General features: G+C 42.6%; 1 protein-coding gene across 12 annotated transcripts in view; it reads right to left on the reverse strand.

Moving 5' to 3' along the window:
• Positions 1-21,834, reverse strand: part of ATXN1 (ataxin 1) — a 214,799-nt gene extending 192,965 nt beyond the window's left edge. For 8 of the 12 annotated variants that reach the window (XM_083856489.1, XM_083856485.1, XM_083856486.1 and 5 more), the window contains exons 1-2: positions 20,872-21,155; positions 14,340-14,459 (exon numbers count right to left, since the gene is read on the reverse strand). The gene's annotated coding sequence lies outside the window, so the exon portion shown is untranslated. Of the gene's footprint in view, positions 1-14,339; positions 14,460-18,338; positions 18,462-19,836; positions 20,125-20,366; positions 20,413-20,871; positions 21,156-21,368 lie in introns of those variants that run through there. The other 4 variants (XM_083856487.1, XM_083856494.1, XM_083856490.1 and 1 more) reach the window with 4 other exon arrangements.
• Positions 21,835-22,952: the final 1,118 nt, after the last annotated feature.

A 22,952-nucleotide genomic window follows, 5' to 3' on the forward strand; every position in this document is an offset into this window, starting at 1 on the left:
TACACTCATGTGCACACACATGTGGGGGAGGAAGCTTACCTGTTTAAAAAAAAAAAAAAAAAAAAACAACAAAGGGACTGTCTGCACTATTTTATGTTTCGAAATAAAATGTCTCACTTTAATAAAGTAACCTGTCGCCAAATCTCAACTTTACAAAGGATAACTTACAGTGCATCTCAAGCAAATTTGAGACTGGTCACCAAAGGGTATACATGCCCATGTGTCTTTTCTTGAACCCACATGCACTGACGTATTTGTACAAGTGAATCCAAAACACTGCGTAGCCCTGTAGTCTTAACTTTATTTCAAATAGTCTTCATCAAACTGCAAGTGGGGTGGAAGGGGGAAGACAGAAAGGGCAAAGACATCTCTTTGCTTCCAACTTTCTCTGCAGAGATATTACCAAAACAGGATATAAAATGTCTAATCCTGAAAGGTAATTTTGTCACAATTTTCACAAGGCCTTTTTTTTTTCAACATATATGAAGGGCTTTATAACTTTTCTGTCTTTATCTGATCAAAATGCCATCCTTCCTCCTGAAGCCCTGGCATTCTTTGTGGTGAACTGTTTCAGTATCAATATTAATACTCAAATGTCAAGTTTGTCACAGTACATTTCCTGTATTATTTAAAGCACTCAGAACAATTATTATCTATGAAATATGAAACAGTACATTTTTGATACCTGCTTAGAATTTCAGCAGCCCTATCTGGGACAGAACAGCACTTATATTAGTCACATGGCATTTTACTTAGAAATGTAGCATTCAGCTTTTCTAGCAGTACTTCTGCATTTCCCCAAATTGTCTTTTGTTGTTTCTAGCAAAGCTACACATTTGTTCTTTTTCCAGAGTACAGCTTGAGCTCTGAGTATCAATCAAATTTACAGTATTTAGTACTTCAGACATATATTGCCTAACTGATAGTGACTTTTACATATAATGAACCCTTGAGCTTTGTGGGGTTTGGAGGGCTTTTTTTTTAATATTTACAGAACAGTATTTCTGTCTTTCATCATTTCTACTGCTCTGAATAAAAAATTTGCTTCTTTTTTTTTCCTGTTTCAGTACTTAGTTGAATCTCTTTCTTTTGTCATTACCTAGACTGTGGTCACGTATCTTTGGCTATAAAGAGGTATTTTTGCTGTAACACGTAGGTGTCTTCAAAAGCAACATATTTTAGAGCTGCACGGCTGAGAATGCACTGAACTGTCACTCCTTTCTACAGAGTTGCCAGAGTTCTGGAGAAACTTTCATATAATAGCACCAACTTAAAATAATGAATGCATAATAATCTACATACAGAAAGGTGCATATTAATTAGATACATTTTTCTCCTTGTCAGAGAACAGCTTCACAAGGAAAGCATAAAAATCACATTTGAGCCTTCCATTAACAGGGAACACTTCATAGATCAAAATGAAATATCTCAAATAGCTTAAGGAAAGCTTTATTTTCAGTGTACGGCCTGATGATGCCATAAAGAACTTTGGTACCATTGCACAAGTCAGTTATGTTCTCCATTTTCCCCTGCAGAAGTGGAGGGTGACTGAAGAACATGCATGCTTCTTTCAGTCTTAATTCACTCCAAATTCAAGCCAAAGGGGTCTGATCCTAACACTCCAAAAGTCAACAGGAGGAATGCCAGTGGGAACAAGGCCTAAAACAACATTTCTACAGTAGTCAACAACTCTGAGTTATATAAATACTTGCTAATATATCAATACTGACTGGTCATCAACATTTCTTTTATAATCTTTGTACTTGGAGATGGCTGTATGTTGGATGCTATCCATACTTCTCTCCAGCCAGCCGAGAGGAATTGTTTTTGAGGGATACAAGGCCCTCCCTCTCCTCCGGAGACCTGCAGACAACTAACAGAACCATCATTTTTCACACAAGTCAACAGGATCCAACCATCCTAGGCTGAATTCTAGTTTACCTGCTTAGATACAATGTACTTTTGCAGGGCTATAAACCAAAGGAAGCTTTGGTTTTATTTCAAGAAATCAAGGGCTATCAGATTTTTCATGTAGTATATCATGATGTCAAATAATCAGGACTAGAAATACAACAATTAGGTGTGAACAACAGCTTCTGAATACATGCCCTGCAATTCTTCTTCACTTTACTTACAGTGCATTGAGAATTAAAAATTTAGTAATAAACAGCAAAATCTAGTCTACCAAAATAAGGAGCTTGTCACAGTTGCTTTTGAAAAAATACCAGGGGTAATACTAGCATCACAAGCAGTATTCTTCCCACTCCCATTAAAAAAAACCATCCTTGAATTTGATCTTGCACTCAGAAGAGTGGTTGTTTGTCTACAGAGCCTCAGCACTATTATAACTGAACTCATTATTTTAAAGTGCTTGAAGCACCTTGAGCATGACAGAAGACACAGAAAAACAAATTCTGTTGGACAATGTGAAATCCGTACTAATGTTGATTAACGCACATTCACGAGACAAGCTGAAGCTTTCCCAGAAAAGCATTACGGTATATTTTGAGAACAAATTCTAGGAGCACAACACAAAACTCAGCTTAGTTTAACCAACCTACCAACGCAACTTGATGAATATTTCTAAAATGAAATCGAGTCTTTTCTCTCCTTCCTACTCCTGGAATGACACTAATATGAGACCACCAAACTCCACAGATCAAGAATCAGCTCTAGAAGTAACTATTATTTCTGAAGAAATCAATTACTAAGGAAATCAATTTTTAAGAGCAATGTGGGTAAAATGTGAGTGCAACTGCTTCATGCATTAGTTGAGAGGTTTAGCTGAAGGAATGGGCATACATTAGCCTCAGTTTTTACAGTGAAACATGTTTGTTCCTTCACTTGCCCTTCCAGTATTTCTTTTGTATATACTCATTCATCTTCAAGTCTTCCCTGGACCTGAAGCTGAATGATGCAATGGACAGGTATTTGCAAAGTGGTCCTAACACTGCCCCCCTGAAAATCAACAACTTCACATGTAAGATATCAATCTGCTGAGGAGAATTTGCTCTGAGACTGCAGAGCACTGTGCTCTGCAGAACCTGGGCCAGAAACAGTGTGATGGACACCAGTAACACAGCACTAACCAGGTGAAGTGGGGTGAACTCTGTGTGGAGCCTTATAGCACACTCTTTCTTCACAGCTGAGGTGTTTCAGTGGTTTTTTCTAAGGTGCAAACACTGAGAGTTTATACATTTATGTTGACAGGTTAGCAGCTTTGTTTTCAGTAGTAACCACAATTTCTTTTGAAGTTTTTAGCTGAAGTTAAGAGATGACCCAGGTCAGTACTCACACATCACACACCACAGCTTTTCTCAAACATAAGAAAAAAACCCCAGCAACAAAAAGCTCAGCTATAGAGTAAACACCACTTACACATACCACAAAAGCTCTTACTTTCCATGCCCATCCAAGACCACAGATTGTCCTAAGACTGAATACTGGCTCTCCACAAAGGATCTCTGAGCCTATCTGAGTGTCTCAGCTCCCTGCCAACCTGCCAGCTCCCAACAACAGGGCATTGCACATAACAGAACTGCCCTCAGCCAGCTACGGCAATGCACTCAGCATCCAGACAGTGGCTTCTTTTCATTTCATACCTTCTTGTACAGGCCTTTGTAAAACACACACACAAAATCTTTACTAGCATGGAGGGAAATCAGTGGCTACAACTGCAAAGCGCCGTGTTGCCAGCCAGAGACGAAGAACACACAATCCGATGCTGAATGACTGCCAGCAAGGAGGAGTCCCAGCTCAAGGCCTCAAAAGCGCTTGGAAAGCTGTTGCCTGGCTGATTACGTCCCCATGAAAGGGTAAGGCTCCGGAGCAGCGTGCACAGCAGATTAGAGGCAGGGCTCCCAGCAGCGCCAGCAGGAGCTGCAGAGCTGAGCCGACACACGTACTCTGCAAGTGCACCCTGGTGCGCGCTCACACGGCAACGCGGCTCCCAGTGAGCGCCACTGCCCTGAGAACCATCCCCGCCAGCAGTGAGGCTCAACTCCCTCAGAAATGTACCGGTCCTTAAGAAAATTTAAACACCAAGTGAGGGATGTGGTAAAACTCCAATCAAAAAAATAAAATAAAATAGTAAGGGCAGTGTCTCTGAAAAAAGGGACAATTTGGCATTTGCAGTGTGTACAAGATGTCTTCATACACTTTCCTGATTCCTTGCCAGTAACTATTCAAAAAAGACCACTTAACAAGCAAACAGGTCTTCAGTACAACAAATAATAAAAAAGAGAGCAAAGCTTGTGCTATTTAAATATCATGAAACATTCTGCTAATCATGCACAGATGGAAGTACAGACGCTTCTGCCAGACGCCTTGTTCAGAAACTTTGCTCTATTTTTAATTATTTGATGCACAGAGGACCTGTTTGCTGATTAAAAGGGCACTGCCTTTAAAAGCACTCCATCAATATGGAGCCTAGCCTTGTTTTTAAAAGAAGACTTTAAAAGTAGTAACTCATACGTCCAAGCTCTCTGCACTAGTTTTTATAATCTTAAAACCATGTGGTTGGGGTTTTTTTCAGATGCTTTTCTCACCTCGAGAAACTGCCTACATACAGGAAAAGTGAAACTAACTACACTCAAACTATTGTTAAATTCATTGAGTAAATCAATTTGGAAAATGTGTATTTTCCTCTAATATCCCTTAGTCTGTATTTTTTTGCTTGTTACTTATAACAAGAAGGGTTATCAATTTCCAGATAGAAGTTATTTTTGATGGTTTTCTGCTTACTCAAAAACCCCCTTTTTGAGAAAATAAACCAACTCCAGAATTATCAACCAAAATAATTATTTAATTGTTTGGGGTTTTTTAATTTACTATAACCACAATATCGTTCCAATAGTCAGTTCATGGCAAAAACACGCTGATACACATACACAAAAAAAAAAAAAAAAATTAAAAACCCCCTCTTACATGTTTCCACTTCACACCTTAAGTGAACTTCACTCATTCCGTGGGTGCTTCATTCCTGTACTTCTCCATAGCAGTCCAGGAATTTTTCCCTCTCTGAAGAACCTCACTCAAAATGCATACTATGTCACTTTTATTTTCTTTTTCTGAATGAAGTGCTTTTCAAAAATTCTTTTTTTATTTAACTTACATTTCACAACCTATTATTATAGAACTTTATCACTGGAGCAGAGTCATGGTATGAGAAGAAGTGATGAGAAAGAAACCCAAAGAAAAGTGCTCAAGCTGCTACTTTTGACCCATCAGTATGACATGTGAAAATGGTAGTAAACGTTTTTTAATTCACATTAACAATTTAATCATTGCTATTAATACAGTAAAAGAATCCTTTGGTTAGAAGATCACATGATACAATAATAAAGTAATAGGTTCTCCATTATTTTATGAGCAAATGACCCAAAGAATGTGGCTCCTGGCTCATGCTCAGGTGCAGAGAAAATAACTGAATGAGTTTTGGTTTTGTGGTTTTTCATTGGTTTTGGTTTTTTACCAATGCCAGCATGTAACATTTTACAAACAAATATATGCTACTGATTTGTTAGAGATCAGTTGACAAGCCTGAGAAGCAAGATGTCTGCTGGAGAGACACTGCAGCTGGAACCCAGGGAAGACTGGCAGGGGCACACAGACTGAAAATCCAATGTTCAGCCAGGGAAACAGGCACCCACAGAGAAGCTTCAGAGAAAAAAGAATGGTCTTTTCCCATGAGGAGAAGCGGAAGGCGGCATGGAGTGAAAGGCCTGTCCAGGCAGATCATTGGGTTTGCAAAGCTCAGAATCCAGCTATGACTAACTAGGAAGGGAGGTAGATGAAACAACTTTCAAATTTGCATTTCTGCAGAAAACTACTGAGGTATTGAAACACTCTAAGCAGAAGGGCATTTTAGACACATAGAAACACACACAGAATTCAAATGGAAGAAAAGGTCTACACAAAATCTAAGTATTGTGCTGGTAACAAACCCAGTGAGGGAGCTGTGTACAAGTAGGTCAGATACGCAGCAGCAAGAACTGCTGAGCACAGGAGAATCTTGGTAGAAAAGGCGGTGAGGAGGAAAACTAATTGGCCAGCAACAAGAGAAAGAAATCTAGAAATGGTTAAAACAGGACCAAGGATAAAAAGGCAAAACACTGTTTGGGCTTTGTAAAGAAAGATTAGTCTTTTTCATCAATACATCCACCTGAAGCACAGGAAGGAAAGAAGACTGATGACATTTGACTGAGGAACAACTTTCAGTCTCTCTCCACTTGAAGGAAAAGCCAAGTGACTGCTCTGCTCCTGCCAAACAGCATCTGAACAGCAGTGCTGACCTGTCTGTGACAGCTCTGAGCCCAGGGGCTCAGACACACCCCAAAGGCCTCAGACTCTATCACACCAAATTTACACCCATGTGGCTCCATTGAAACCACCCAAGTAAGTAACAGAAATGGGAACCTGACCCCTTATTTCACCACAGCCTTTGGCTGAGCACCCCGGTGCAATGTGCAACATGCACCCTTCACATGAAATAAGAAGAGCAGCATAAAACCACTGACTGCTACAGCCTGGGTTGCACAGCACTACTGGTTTCATAAAGACACCCTGGCTGGGCTGTATAAACAGCACCAAACACTGCAGCCAGCCAGCTGACAGCTCAGATGAACGCACTTCATAGCAGAGCTGCACACATAGCAGAAGTGTGTCTTAGTTTGCATTTCTCCCATTCCATACAGCCAACATGACATTCACCAAGTTTGACTCCTTAGGTAACAGGCCTATACTCGATTGCTGATGTTTAATGTATTTCAGATGCTTACCTTCTACCCACCTCAATTTTCCTGAGGGCTCTTTCTCACTGTACACTAACAGATAGCAACATCTGGATAGTAGCCTCATGTAACAAATACTTTCACTCAGGAATTACTTTAATTTGCTCAGTCACTACACAATGTATTCCCTATGAATCTGCTACTGAAGTGCAATCAAACTAAACCAGTGGTGACAAGCAAATGGCAGGACACATCTGTCCTGGCTGTGTCACCTGAAGACCACGCACCAAGAGTAAGTCACTCTGTGATCCTGTGCAAATATGGAACAAAATGCAAATTTTAACTCCTTAAGTTCTTCCAGTATTGCAGTATCATGTCTGTTTTATGACACGACCAAATGCATTTGTGAGCTCTCCAAATACCACACAGTATAATTTTAAGCTATAGACTATTGGACTGTAAGCTCCACCATCATCCTCTTTCCTGTGAAATAGGACACAGATGTGTTACACATACTCACATGTCACTTACCTCCCCCCAATTTAATTAATCAACTGTCAAGTTCACAAAGGAAATCACAAGTGATTTCCAAGACTGTCATTAACAACAAAAATATCAGGCTAGATCACAGCAGAGATCCAAGAAAGCTTAGCAAGAGTGGCAAGAAGGAAATATGAAACTCAGCCCTGATTCAAAGAGGAGACAGACAAGTCCTAAGCAGAGAGGTGCAGCAGCTTCTCTGCAAACAAGGAGATGCAGACACAAATTGTTTGACCAGACCAGCCAGGTCATCCTTGGTTAGTCCACCAGCAAGAGTTACTTACAGAAGAGTGATGTTAACAAGGTAGCTGGTGGGGAAAAAAGGCAAAGAGAATCCAGAGAAAAGAAACACATTATCTAGGATGTATCAGGCTTTCCTTGTAATAAAGTAGAGAGAAGGCATCATTTTACTTAGGTGCCTGAGAGAGAACGGAAGTGGTCAACAGAGAAACCTCCACCGTATGTTAGTGAGTTGGGTTTTCTGTGTTTTCAAGCCAAGCCCAAATTTTAATACATTAGTATACACATAAAATCTTGTGTTAACTGAAGATCATGATCATAATATTCATATGTTAATGTTTTACTTGCATAACTACTGATAGAAATAGTATTGGCATGTATCCATGTGTCTGGGGCCTAACACTTCAAAGTTCAATCTTGGACACCTCTGAAGAAGGCAGATGAAGATCCATCTAAATCAACATCTAATAACTCTTTGGCTGCCTCTGGAAAATAAATAATGATACCATGGCTCAGGATGCAGGTCCATCCACAGAAGCTGTAATAGTTTGTAGAAGGATTTGTCAAGGGACAAGTCCTGTCAGTATAAGCAAACCTTTCATATCACAGGTGAGGCATCCTAAGAAAGTCATATTTCTTTTCTGATTCTTACAGAGGATTTCTGTTTTCAGCAATGCCTATATAGCACTACCTGAGACACCCTGAGTCATTAAAAAATTAAATAGAATGAAAAATAGGTTTTAAAAAATTGAAAAATGGTTCAATGACCCTCTGTGAGGTTTTGACTCCTTAGGTTATTATGCTATTTAAAATGCTATTCGTTTTATAAAATCTCAAATAGTATTTGTTTTTTCTTCTGATATCTTTGCTTCTAAAACATGACTTATTCTTAAAAAAAAAAAAAAAAAAAGGGACTTATTTTTGTATTATTTTCTTTCAATAAACTCCCAAGCTACTTTCTATCTGTCTGTATACTCACTGTAATTGTGTTCATATTTGAATTCTGTACTTCAAGCCATCTTTGATCAACTTGATTAATATTCCTTTCAAAAGATTTTATAGCTGGTGTACTTGATGAACACAATTAAAGTAGATTAATCTGTTCTGAATTATATGTTTCATAAAACTACTATTCCTCTGATTAATTTTACAAAAACACATGTAACTATGTACAAATGAGTTTTTTCTCATTGATAAAACAATCCTGCTACATTGCTTCCAGTACTGGGCAAGAGATACCATTGTGAATATCTAATAAATCAGCAAGACTGATGATGCAATGTCATGTGAGTTAGTACACAAAAAACTGTATTTTTACTCCAGTGAAGGAAAAAGCAGCCCAATTCTCAGCTTATAACACTGGCTCAGCTACAATGGAACTCTTCAGGTATCAGTATCAGTGGAATAATGCCACCATCTAGTCAAAGTGACCCTAGATGACCCACAAACCTTTCTCCACTGAAACCAGTAAAAAAAAAAATAAAATTCAAATTCAATAGCATGGTTGAATTTCAGAGACATTGGGAGTGAACAGGACCCATCTGACTCCTGATCTGCATGAGAGACTCACTTTGACCTTACCATGACTGTCATGAGCAAGCTGATGTCATTTCACCCCACAAATCCCCTCGCCTGGTGCTGTAGCTAAGCACTGCTGAACTTAGGTACCCTCTAGAAACACTGTGATGCTGTAATTAGCAGTGAGACTTGTAATGCATTCCCCAGCCAGGAACAAGGGTTGCTGTGGCCACTGGAGCAAAAGAATGTGAAAAGGGAGTGAAGAAGAATGAATAAGACAGGTAACAGCAGAGAAAACACAGTAAAAACTTACTAAAGTCTCTCATATTAAAAGAACACAATAACCACCAGGAATCAGCTAAACTGTCAAATAGGTATTACAATAAACAGTGGACTTTAAAAAAAATTTTCCATTAAATTGATTATTTCAATGGAGAACAGCAATGATACATAGAAGGTATACTTCTGACATAAGCTTCTGAGTGTCTAAATTCCATTAGGTTTGGTGTTTGGGGCTTTTTTTAGAAATTACATATTTAATATTCTGCTTGCAGTGCAACAGTAATCAAAACCCCTCCTTAATTTTTTGGCAAATGCTGTTCATCACTCACGTTCAACTTATCGCTACCTGTGAACTGTTCACGTATCTTAATGTGGTTTCAATGCTCCTATGGCAAGGCTAGACAGCATTTCAGAAACAATGATATCCCCAGGCCCACGCTGTAGTTTCTGAAGCACAGATTAAGCATGGTATTCTGCTCAACAAGCTCATCACTGTTAAGTAACTCATCAGAAAATAAAGAGGGAATTATCAAATGGGAATTGCCAAGTAATTAGTTCTCTGAAGCAGATGACATACAACTGTTAAAGGGAGGGGCTTCCCTGCTAGTCATATGTCAAAGTAGAGCCTCCTAATCTGTAAATAAAAATTCAGTACATATGATTAGTGTGATGGGTTTTTAACTGCTAGTGGTACATGGAGAATAAAGTTACAACTTCTTCTACCATAACAACCCACTAGGATTTTTTTTCCCTTGAATATATCGAATTTTCAAACCATTCTGGATCTATTTGCTGTCAGACTACCTTGGCAAAGCTATGAAATCAGCACAGTACCAAGCAGCAAATATGTTCAGGGGCTACAGAAGAGGAGAAATGCATTTGTTATTACACACATTTGAAAATATCACCTTCTAGTCAGCTGCTACACATGCCACTGAAAAGGAACCACACAAATGAGAAAATACTCAGTAGCAAAAAATTTCTGAGCACAGTAAAGGAGGATTAAGCCTGCTTTTTGTAATTATCCTTCTCCATTAAAGCCTGACTTTCTTTCAAGTAGCTGGCCTCACAGAAACGTTAGCTGTACAAAACTACAAAGACCTTCACACGTGGGTACCTGACAAACAAAAATGTGGTAACAGTTACAACCACACTCCAATACAAGTGAGAAACGCTTCAACATTTGTACTTTTTACAGAGCAAAGAGTGACTCAATAAATCCTAAAGTCAGGTTTACAGCTAGTTCCAAAATAGGTAACTAATGAGAAAATAAAGAGGCCATTATCAAATTTGGGGTTTGCCTCTATCACAGTGTCTAAACATGAGAAACACTTCAGCCAGTACATTTAGCTGCCACCTGGGCTAACTTCAGACCAAAATTATACCCCTGGTAATGAGGGCTAACTTTCTTTCAAAAGCACAGTCCTGGTTTGAAGGCAAGGCAAACCCCACCAGCACAGCCCTGCCCAACACACACGGCCAAGGGAGGGGCAACAGAAGGGCACACACAGATGCTCAGGCTGGCACACAACTGCACATCACATCCAGACACCTCACCACTTCTCAGCCCCCAGCACACGGAAGTTCTCCATCTACTCATACTCATACTAACATCCAAAAGCCCACACTTTTAAAGGAATGCTAACAAGTTGCAGTGCGTGGGACAGCAAGTCTCATTCCATTTGCAGATACACCTTTTAAAAACACAAAGTTGGAAGGTGAATCAAACCTCGGACAGTGCCATATATCACATTACAAATGTCAGCCTTGTGTTTATGTAGGCATACCACTACACCCAATGCCATTTACACTTCAGACCATGTTATGAGACTTCCTATCAGTCAGACAGCACACCTTCAGTATCTGCTGGAGGAACAACAGAGCAAAAACATGAAAGGTTATGGCTGAGGTGAGGGGACCATAAAGCATCATTCTTAAGTCATCTGTCAGCACTCACATCACTTCATTTAATTTACCTTTTAGTTGCTCACACAAACAATTTTAAAAATTAAAATTATTCTTAATTACTATCCAATTATACTTGCTTCACAGCTCCATTTCACTAGTGCTGTTAACACATTAGAAATCTCCATTGCCTACCTTCTTTTAGCCCTACAGCTATTGTAGACCTTCAAAAGCAGCATGAGGGAAGAAATAAAACCAGCTATGATAAAAGGACACTGATATGACAACCAAAAACCTACCACTGCACACAGTAATATAGAGACAGATTAGTTCTTTTTATGTTCACTATTAAGTATTTTAAAAGGGCAGACTGTTGCCTGTTTACAGAGAGCAGTAGCCAGAAGTCTGCATAAAACAGAAATTATGTCTTACCTAAAAAATAAGCTATATTAGCTAGTGTACAGACATACTTACTGAAAATTCAGCCAAAATTTTTTTCTTACAAATGGGCTGCAGCCACAAATTCATCCCAGTGCTATGATTAATAAATACCAAGTGACTTGACAGCAGAAAATATTAAAAAGAACTCTTTAATTGTTAAAATGTCCAGTATCTCAGGCAAAATCCTCTCAAAACAACTGTTAAAAAAAAGCATTGAGTCATGCCTACGTGGAAGGAGACAGTGCATGCTCTGAACTAATAACAATAACTCTATGTTTTGGAGAGCAGGCTAAAAGAAGGAAAAGAAGGAAAAGAAGGAAAACTATTTATTTATTTTCATTTTACTTTTACTAATACCCATGTCCTTATCCAGGCAAGATGCTTAGCTGGCTCTGCAGAAAATGCTGTTTGAATTGGAAGGGTATGCACACCTGAAGAGCTGATACACAGCAGAGATGTTACCCACTGAAGCCACACAATTCCTCACACAAGTGAAGCCATGAATGCACACATAGGGATGTTAGGCCTCAAGGTTTCTGAAATCCATCTTGGATGCCTTCAAACGTGTCCCATGTTCTGTCCTGACCGACTCCAGGGTCATAACCCAGGTCGGCCTAAAATGGAGCAGAGCAGTTGCCACCTTCTTCCCAAAACAAATGCAAAAGCAGAAAGATGATGTGTGTGAGTATGAAATGCTGTCTCTGTGGCTGCTCCCTGCACAGTGCCAAGTCATGTTTCTTTCACAGATTACTACTGTGAGTTCCTGTCTGTTTCCTCCGGTAGCAGAGAGAAGTTTGTAAGCAGGCAGTGTCCACCCCAATAACTTTTATTTCACTGATTTACAGTGAAATAAGTGGGCCTGATTTTGATCGTTCCATAAAGAAAATGAGAACCAATGAGGTCAACAGAGGTACCCTCAACTCAGTGACTAAAATGTCCAATAACAAGAAGTTAAACCAAATCTAACCTAATCTAAGATCCATAAATACAATACTGTACTACAAGCTAAGCTGGTATAGGAAAAACAGCATATCAGTACTATATTCCCGTCATGCCTCTGCACCAGACTTAACTAGGTTACATTTTTTATCCAAAATGTTTACTTAACATCAAATATATTCTCTCTCACATAATTGAAAAAACAAAACCAGACGCAAAAATATCAAGGTGACTTAGCAATACATTGTGGGTAACACAATCTGGTTATTCATAGGATTTGACCAATGCCCCATAAACAACTACTACTTCTAATTAAGAGATATAAGATTTTCCAGCAGTAACCACTTCTTCAAATAAACACATTTTTATATAACCCAAGCTAATCCTAAAAAAAAAATTAAATGTTTTGTGGAAATGATAATGTCATAGAAAATACTTCCTTCTATTTGACATCCCAAGTCAATAGCTGCTACCAATTCAGTTTTCTTCTAAAAGAGAAAGACAAAGTGTGTCAGTGCACGGGCACTTTGTGTGGTTTTTCACTCTCAAGAAACTCTTATTGCCTGAAGTTACAGCGGTCACCACCCACCCCCATCATTCAAGTTCATTTGGAAATTTTAACAGGCATGTCCTTGCATGTAACTACTTGCCTAGGCAACTTCCCTCTACAACACAGCACCCTTCCCCACAGCCACAATAAAATGTAAATGATGCGCTGCATACTTTTCTATGGCATGCTGTCTACATTAAAAAGTCATTCTGCAGCGGAGACTTTCTGATCAGCCCTGCATAAATAAGAATGCTACTGTAATTAAGTTTTCAGATTGTGAATTTAAAAAAAGAAACCCTTTGATTTTCTGCAGGCAATCACTATATTTAATTTTCTTTTATTTAGAGACACAGGCAATTTTATTATGACCTTTATCTTTTTTTTCTTAAAGCATTAGCAGCATTGCCAATCCCAAGCACTTAAAAATCATAGAACAGGTCCAAAAAACCAGGCTGGCTTAATGACAATCAGATTAAAGAAATAAAATAAAAAATTATGTTCTTTTTATTGGCAGTATGATTGTTGAGTCTTGGGACTTGGTCTTTTCAAGTTATTTTCCACAACCATATGGGAAAGAGAGAGAGAGGAAAAGGACAGCAGCAGACTGATACATGTGCACTTTTACATCTTGTCTGGCTACAGCATTTCAGGGAGGAAAATCAGAAGAACTGAAAGCATTCCTCAAAATGGAGCGAAAGACACACAGATACATCAGTAGTGACTAATTATCCTGGGAACTATTCTAATGCCAGACGAAGTTTAATGCACAGAAGAAAATCAGGACAGTGGAAAAGCCAAGCAGGTGACAAGCAACAAGAATCCTGAAAATGCTCATAAAAGTGAAGGAAGGATTTATACCATTTTACACAGGGATTTTATAACAAGAATCAAAGTCTGCCAATTTTTCCATTCATACTAACATCTTCCAGTAACTGAATATACTCTAACCTCAGGTGAGCATAAAACCACTCATCTGGAACGCACTTGTTCTGTAAGTCACTGAACTGAGTCACCAGAGTTAAAGGAATTTTTCAGAGCAGAGTTTCTCAAGGACCTCTACTGCCAGGCAAGGGAAGTACAAACCTATCACAGGTAGGTAATCACACAGACACCAGGAAAATGTCCACTTTGCCTAATGCCCAGAGCAGACAGTGTACACTTGCTGAAGGAAATAAAAAGCATTGCATTCTCACCTTATTGGCAGTGCATAACTGTACGGCGAAGACAAGAATGACGATGGTCACTGTCCTACGGGGTCAAGAATAAATTCACAGCTTGTATTGCTTGCCCATCTGGCTTGGCCTGCAATGTGACTGTTGATCCAGGATTTGAGGAGAAACCAAAATAAAGAGAAACAAAAACACAGTTAAGAGTCAACATTTACAGTCATTTACAACATGCTAAGATATCCCAATGAAGACTGAAACTGCTTTTACTATTACTCAAGCACAAATAAACTATAGATTTAATCCTGCAGACAGAGCTCATACAGTAGAAAGCAGAGCCCATTTATTCAGAGTGCTCTTTTCCTAAATGTGATCTTAATGAGGTGAAGAATCATAAGCGAGTGGAGATGACTGTCTTCACTGCCAACAGAACATATTTTATTTGAGAAGCAGTAGCATCCTGGAAACATAGTGCTGCAACTACTACTACTACTACTACTACTAGGTGAAAAATAATCACCTATTGGAATGTGACTTTACAGTGTACACTATTTTGTCATTAAAGGTGGCATGCTGCAGTTGATGCCCATTACTGCAAATTCCCAAATAATATAAACAAAGAAAAACTCTACCAATTTTTGGGGGTTATTATTTCTGTGATTTTGCTGAGCAAAATCATGAAGAGCCAGCACTGAACTTCTGCTGATATCACCTATTAAACAAAATACATTTGGGTTTTTCACTTGGAATCTCACCAAATATTTTTATCACTCTTGGTACAATAAAAGGATTTAGTGGGACCATTTCTCCCTCACTGAGAATCATTTCTGTTGTTTCACTTTATGAGCATACTTACTTGTTCCTATTTAGGGAAGGATTTACACGCATACTTAACTCTAGATAGGTTCTTTAATCAATTCTCATTTAGCAAAACCCTCACTGGGACATGTACTAAAGTAACTTTGCAGATTGGGACCAATGCACACATACAGATTTGCATGTGTTGTACAACCACTGCAGACTACAGCTTTGAGAAAAAAATAAGAAAGCAATGAAGCATTACATTCTCAACACACACACTGAGATCAAAAAGGAGTTACGGTCATGGATCTAGTTTTCGTCTTTTTGCAAAAATCAGGAATCTACAAAGTTTCTTGCATTTTAAAGTGTTAGTCATGCATCACCTCAGCCAAAACCATGTAAAATCTTTAACTTTCTCATATAAAGAATGTGAACCACTGAATAAGACTTCAAAATACAGTGCCACAGACCAAATACCTATTTATTTATTGATCACACTTGGAGTCTTGCTTAAAAGTAAAATGAAAGGGTGAAGTCAGGATTTCACTTTGCAGAGCTTAGGCTGTTGTAGTCACTGGAACATAGCAAGTCAGTTCTTTACAATGAAACATTTACCTGTGCCAAGCCTACCATACTTCTGGCTCTTGTTCTAATTTTATCTTTATCTATTGACGCAGAGTTGGTTACAGCAGTCTCAGAAGAGACCTACAACTCAATCTGTTATCTGCACTCTCTGAATTGTGCACACCGTACCTGTACAGTTCTCCAGAACAGCCAACTCACTCACAACCTGTGTGGTTATGGCTGAGGCTGTCACACAGCCCGACGTCTCTCAAGCATCAGCAGCATCAGCTGCCTTGCATGCTGGAGTAGGTTTGCAGCCAGTGCTTCAGAGCATCTATGCAATCCTGACAAGCACTTCCTTTACAGCCTGCCATACTTTTTTATTGCATTTCCCCCTCAATTAGTACACCACAACAAGAGCAGTGTGTGTATGAACAACGACGATGATAATCCTGACTGTCATCTGCTAAATTGTGCTGCTAAACTTCAGCAAGGGGAAAATTAGGCCTTGATCTTGTTTTACTAGCCATGTTACTGAGACAATTATTTTAAAATTCTAATGTTTAAATCCTTAGTTGCTTTTCAGGTGACTGCATTTAAGTGTCTATTTTCTTAATTAATGGGAAACTAGGCCACTGGATCTATTACATAAAAAATTTTTGTTAAGTGAAATTCCAGGTCTCTTGTAAATGTCTTTTAAAACGAAACTAGTTTTTTCAACTTTTCTAAATAGATTCAATCAGACTAGAAAAGCAAAGTTGCGCTATTTATTTTTCAGGAAAGTTCCTCAACTATGTATATACAGCCTTTTTGAAAATAATTACTTTCTAGCACTCTTAGTCACACAGGTAATTTGTCTTACAATAAAATATGTATAAGCAGCATGCAGCACACAAAGGCTCACAGTACAGGAGTCGTCCTGCTCATGACTGTTCCACTCTCTCCAGCCAGTCCTCCTAACAAGCTCTTCTATTTCAAGCCACTTCCTCAGAATGGAGGCCCAAAACAGAGGTGGACTGCACTGAGCAGAGGTTATTCTCTCCTAGCCAGAAGGGCAAGTTAGTTGAGGCACTGAGAAGCTGCACTCCAGTGCAGGAAATTGCCTGCAAACACCCCGTCCCCTCACCCCTCCAAGAAGAAAGGCTCCTGCTCGGCAGGCAGGCTGAGACCTGCAAACTCATCACACCAAACCCAAGACTGCTGCTGCCTGTCACCACAAGAGCTGAACCACCAACAGGCATTTCTCATTGCCTCCTCCTCCAGCTCCAGTGCTTTACCATCAGAGTGATTAAAATATCTATTTTACTGAGATATTTCTGGATTGCTTTATGTTCCAGCCTGGTACTACAAACGCTCAGGAGCTGTGGGTGCTGATGATTCCTCATCAGTGAGACACCAAATCCTCCGGGCCAAGTTCAATATTAGTGTAAGTGCACCCAAGATTAGTGACTGGAGTAGGGGTGTTACCCACTTCTATAGACACTTAATGCAGCTCCTTAATCAGGCAAAAATCCTATTTAAGCCCACAGTGCTTTTTACCATGAAAAGCAATATAGAGAAAATAACAGTGATACACAGATCACTTTCTGAGCTCGGTTACTCTACTACAAGCCTGGATTAAGTCCAATAAATGGAGTTATTTGAGATATACACCCATGTAAGTGGCTCACAATCCCATCCCCTGGAGCTGCTCCAGATTTATGACATTAGAACACAGTGCCAAATTTGGTGCTTTTAAAAAATTATACCTACATTTATGGAAGAGAGGCTTAAAAGAGTGATGTTCAAACAATGAGAATGAAGACAAATATACATTGCTTGTGAAACATGTTTTTAAGAGCAACATGAAGTTCAATGCTAATTATATTGCATATCCTTTGACAGTATTATAAACTATGTCATAGAGTCTCCTGCTGCACGGCTATAATATTTTGATGAGCACAAATGCAAAAAATACGTCCATACTAGAAACAAAGTGTTTGCTGAAGCAAAAACTGTTTTTGATAGTATATATTTAGCATTTTATAATGAGAAACTGCAGTCGGCTTTCACCTAACACAAAAAGGGTCTAGACCTTGCTAAGAACTACGAGGAGGCTTAACAAAGCCAGAGTGACAATACTGACATCAAGTACCACCAATTTTCATCTTACTGGCTGGAGGGTGTAAAGTACAGTAAAGGAGTGGAGAAAAACAAGCCTGTGGCCTACGATGAAAATGCTGGAATGGGAACTGTTAACAAACACTCCTACAGCCAGCAAAGAGTTAAACCAGACAGGCGGGAGGGGGGGGAAGCCAGGGAGATGGGGGGGAAGGAAAAAAAAAATTAAAGGAAAACTCAGAAGAAACTTTCATGCCAGCTTGTATAAGCCAAAAGCGTATTTACAAAGCACCACGCCTTCATTAATTCGCTAGTAACACACGCGAGTGGGACTGACGATTTGGCTGACCCGCTAAGCGTGCCACGTACGGCCCCATCTGCCTGACACTCCAGCGGGCAAAGAACACCCTTGCCGAGAAGTCCGGCCATTAGGAGCCCACCACCGGCATCTCTCAATTTTCGGAAAGCCCGAGGCGGTGGCCGCGCCGGCCGCTCGCCACCGAGGCGGCACAGGCGGGGCTGGCGGTGGCCCGCTGGGTCGCCCGGCAGCCGCACACGCACCTGGCTGGCCGGTGAGCACGGTGAATCCCGTCTGTTACCATGGCAGCCTGATCTAATTACATGACTGATCGGGGCTGGAGTAAGCGCGCTGAAAGCCGGCACCGCTGACATGTCGCTACATGATGAGAGAGACAGACAGACAGACAGACAGACAGATAGCCGAGCGCGGAGGAAAACCTATCGACTCCTGCCTTACGTAAAGAGTGAGGAGATTACGGCCACTCTTTCAAAACAGCTGCTACCCGTAAAATACCGGGCCAGTTTTATGAACAAATTAGGTGCGATCACGTACAATTACTACTATGATCTTGCAGCACATATCACAAAAATAACTACGGCGCAATATTTTCCCTGGCCGTTCTCAATTTCCCTCTCCCCCATTCATAACCCTTGCTCCATATGATAAAACTGCACCGTCTCTATCACCCGGACAGAAATAGATGAAGACGAAGCCGGGATTTTCCTTTAGGGGACGGTTTCATTCGAAACTGAAATTAAAAGTCCTTGACTTATCAGTGTGTCAGCAGAGTAACTCACTATGCCTGACCGTATCTGACGTGTAAAGTAACCATTCCTGCATAAAATACATAACCATGAGCGTTAAAGGTTAAAGTGTAAGCTGTGTTACAAAATATGAATTTCTTTACCATATGAAAGGGAAAAGGTCTCCGGCAAAGGTCATTTACCTACACACCCTTCCCGTTCTGTACAGAAGAATCATTTGTAAAGAGGAAGGTTTTACAAACCTAGATTTCTTCGTCTGGTCGTAAAAGAAATGCCTAAAATTTTTTTCCCCCAATTCTATCTGGAGTTGGGGCTCACAGGGAAGAGATGCTGCTCGGAGGAGTCCCTATTACACAGCATACGGTAAACAAAATAAAAATAGCCTGTCGCTCTCGTTGTCTACACAGTGCATTATATAACGGGCTTCCGACTTGTTTTCTTTTCTATTATTACTCTTCAGTAATTCCTCCTCTTCAATAACATGTAAATCGCTCCCAATTCTGTCATTTTATTATTACCGCTATTACTATTACAGTAGGAGCTAACGCTTTTCCAGCACGCTTTAATTTAGACTTTAATATTCTCGGGAATCACACTGACGGATCCAGCACCCACAACCGTACACGGGGTCATTTATTTGGGTTTTTTTTTTTTTCTGCCGGTAATTACGATACCTTAGGGCGCCCAAAAAAAAAAAAAAAAAAAAAAAAGAAAGAAACAACAAAACACCAAACCAACCAACAACCAACCCAAACCCCCGCAATCCTAGCACCCCCACCCGAGCCAAGCAAACCCGGCGGCGGCGGGGGATCGGTGAGCGGCCGGAGGGCAGCGGCCGCCACCGGAGGGGAGCGGAGCCCCGGGGCGGCGGCGGCGGGGGGGAACCCCGGCCCCGCTTCCCCTCGGGGAGCCGCCGGCCGGACCCCACGGCCGCGGGCAGGCGGGCGGGGCCCCCCTTCCCCCATCCCTCCCGCCCCGTCCCTCCCGGCAGTACCGGGTGGCGTCTGCAGCCGGCCTGGGCCCTGAGTGAAGCGGAGCGGAGCTGCTGCCGGGCACATCCCAGCGCCAGCGCCGCCTCCCCCGCCGCCGCCGCCTCCTCCTCCTCCTCGCTTCATTCACCCTCCGGCAGCCGCCCAGCCCCGTACTACATACGCCGTGCGGTGGCGGCGACCGGCCCTGCCGGCGACCGGCCCCGCGCTGCGCCCCGCCGGGTCCGCCCGGCGTACGCGCCCCGCACGGCCCCCCCTCCGCGCACACACACACACACACGGCTCCGCACCGCACACACACCGCACACACACACACCGCAGCCCCGCACACACACACCGCACACACACCGCACACACACCGCACACACACCGCACACACACCGCACCGCACCGGCACCGCACCCCCGCAGGCAGACACACGCACAGAGCGGAGCCCAGGCTCGCACGCACTCTCACACACACACACACTTACACCTCACACGCACCGGCCCCGCACGCCGCCCCCCCGCCCGCACACAGGCGCAGTCTCACACACCCCGAGGCCGCCGCACCGGGGGCAGCCGCCACTGGCAAAATGTCCACCGTCCCCGCGGCCACCCACACCCCGCCCGGGCCGGGGGAAGCGGGAGCGGGGGGGGGAAGAAGGAGGAAGGAGCGGGGCAGGGGGGGCAGGGCTGTACCAGCGGCTCCCGCCGCGGCCCCCGCTTCCCCCCGTGTCCCGCATCCCCGCTCCGCTCCCTGCGCCGCGTTCTCGGCCATTGCACGGCCGCCCCCTTCTCCCTCCCTGCTTCTCCCTCCCTCCCTCCTCTCCCCTCAGGGCCGGGCCGCGGCGGCAGTAGAGCCTGCGGGCCGGGCCGGGGGGGCCGGGGGGGCCGCAGCCCCGAGCCGGGGTGGGCAGCGCGCTCCCCTGCCCTCCCAGCCCCGTGTTTTTCCAGCTAGAAATCGCCGGCGGTTTGCAGTCTAAACAAGGGAAGAAGCCGGGGGCGGGTGGGGGGGGGGGGGGGAGGCAGAAAGCAGAGGAGGAAAAAAAAGCCACTTACTGTAAAGTGTCAGTGGAGGTGGGGTTGGCGGGGGTGGGGGGTCAGAGAGAGATTCGCACACAAATGTCTTCCTAGCTGGTCACGGGGCTTGGGTCTGCTTTTTGTTTGTTTGGCTTTTTTCCTTCCCCCTGCAGTGACACAGGTCCGGGATGTCTCCACCAGTGTAGTAGAAATGATGTCTGCGGTACAGCGCTCGCTCCCTCTCCGCTCTCCAGCATGTAAATGGGTAATAGAAGCCAAATATGGAGCAGTTGGCTGCCTCTGCAACAGCTCAAGGATCCTACTTCATGCAAAAGGCGGGGGGGGGAGGGAAGGGGGGGGAGAGAAGGGAGGAGGAGGAGGAGGCAAGGCAACACTCTGGCAGTCGGCCAAGAGAGCCACACAGATTATTGCATACGCACGGCACCGCCGGGCCAAGGCGGCCTTTAACCCTTTGCGGGCCGCCGCACGCTGCCCGGGGGCGGTGAGGGGGGCTGGGGGCTCGCCTCGACACTTACCTCCTCCTTCCCCTTGGAACACTTCAAAGACCAGGCTGGCTCTCTACAGTGGGATTAATCCCTGCGCACGCCAGTGTTGCAGACAAGTCCCCGTTCCTGTAGCAGGCTGCGTCGCGGGGCTCTCAAATCACTTTGCAGGCGGAAAGAAATGAGATGGGGAGGGGAAAAAGAAGAAGAAAAAAAAAAAAAAACCAACCCTAAACCTATATTGTTTAAGGGGGAAGAAACAGACAGCTAGCGACGTGTGCTGTCCTTCAGAAATGGCACGGAATGCTGGTTTAAAGGATGCATGAAAATCGGTGGCTCAGTCAAGGCTGGTCTGTCTCTCTAAGGGAGGAAATAAAACTGTGCTGGAAACCAGGGAATGCTCTGAAGCAGCCTCTGCGAGAGTCAGAAGAGGGTGATTTTATTTAAGATGCCATATTGCATTTTGCTGTGGCGAGCTGTGAAGTGATTTAGAGCAAGAGCTTGCATCCCACTCCCTTTTTCTGAATTAGTTTTATTTATCCGGATCCTTGGCATATACTTGAGTTGCTTTGTAAGAAAGTACCTTCCACTTCATTCAGACCAAAGAGACTCTGAGTCATACCGTCACTGAACTACAAGACAGGCAGGGCTGAACCACGCATGTTTGGGTACTAACTCCCTCTGGATTCCTCAGCGCTGGTTTCATCAAAGATCCCTTTGCATCTCTCCCAGTTGTCTGTAGACCACTGTGACCCTCTCCTGAACTTCCCCCCAGCCCCCCCCCACATATGGCAACTTAAACTCCCCTGGCACTCCAGCATCAGTGAGTTACTCTCTTACTTCTCTCAATACAGGTGTCTGCGAGTTCCATAAACTGCAGTGATGGGCAAGTAACAAGCACAGATGCAAAACAGATACCAGAGAAAATATCTTCCTTCTGGACTGTCTCAGTCTGGTCTTCACATTAAAAAAAATAAAAAAAAATTAAAACCAAGCAAACTCCCCCCCCTCCACACACACACCCACACCCAAAAAGTCAACTTATCAAGCTAGGTACAACTTAAAGAAGTAAAACAAATTATGAAAGCAATGAATAGGATGAGCGCAGCCAAAGGATAGTGGGATGCTGTGTTTGCATGCAACCCAACAGTGGCCCATAAGAAGCCTTCGACTCTCTGCTTTGGCATCAGGAAGAGAAGTAGAGCACAGAGGCCTCTCCCCACCCCAAGGACATTGCAAAAAAATGTTGCATAAATACCAAAGGCTGTTACACGCCAGCTCCAAGGACCTGGATGCTGCGGGGTCCCAGGCCTCAGAAAGGCCTGAGATGTGCACTCCACGTAACATGGCCATCCAGATCAAGCTGCTTATTGCAGCTTGTACCAATTTGCCACGACAATAAACTCCAAGGTGCCAGGTTTCTAGCAGGTATACCTCCTATGTGTCCGTTTTATATTAGCATGAGGTTTTAGCTACAAATTAAGTCTAGCATTAGAGTCGAGATGCAAAGTACCCTAGGACTCAGCCTGCCATTATGCAGATCAGCAAAGGAGTCCCTTTTATAAAGGACTGTACTGGCTTACTGTAATTGCTAAAGAACGTAGTAATAACATTGTA

Source organism: Zosterops lateralis, assembly GCF_965231275.1.
Source record: "Zosterops lateralis genome assembly, chromosome: 1".
NCBI classification, from domain to species: domain Eukaryota; kingdom Metazoa; phylum Chordata; class Aves; order Passeriformes; family Zosteropidae; genus Zosterops; species Zosterops lateralis.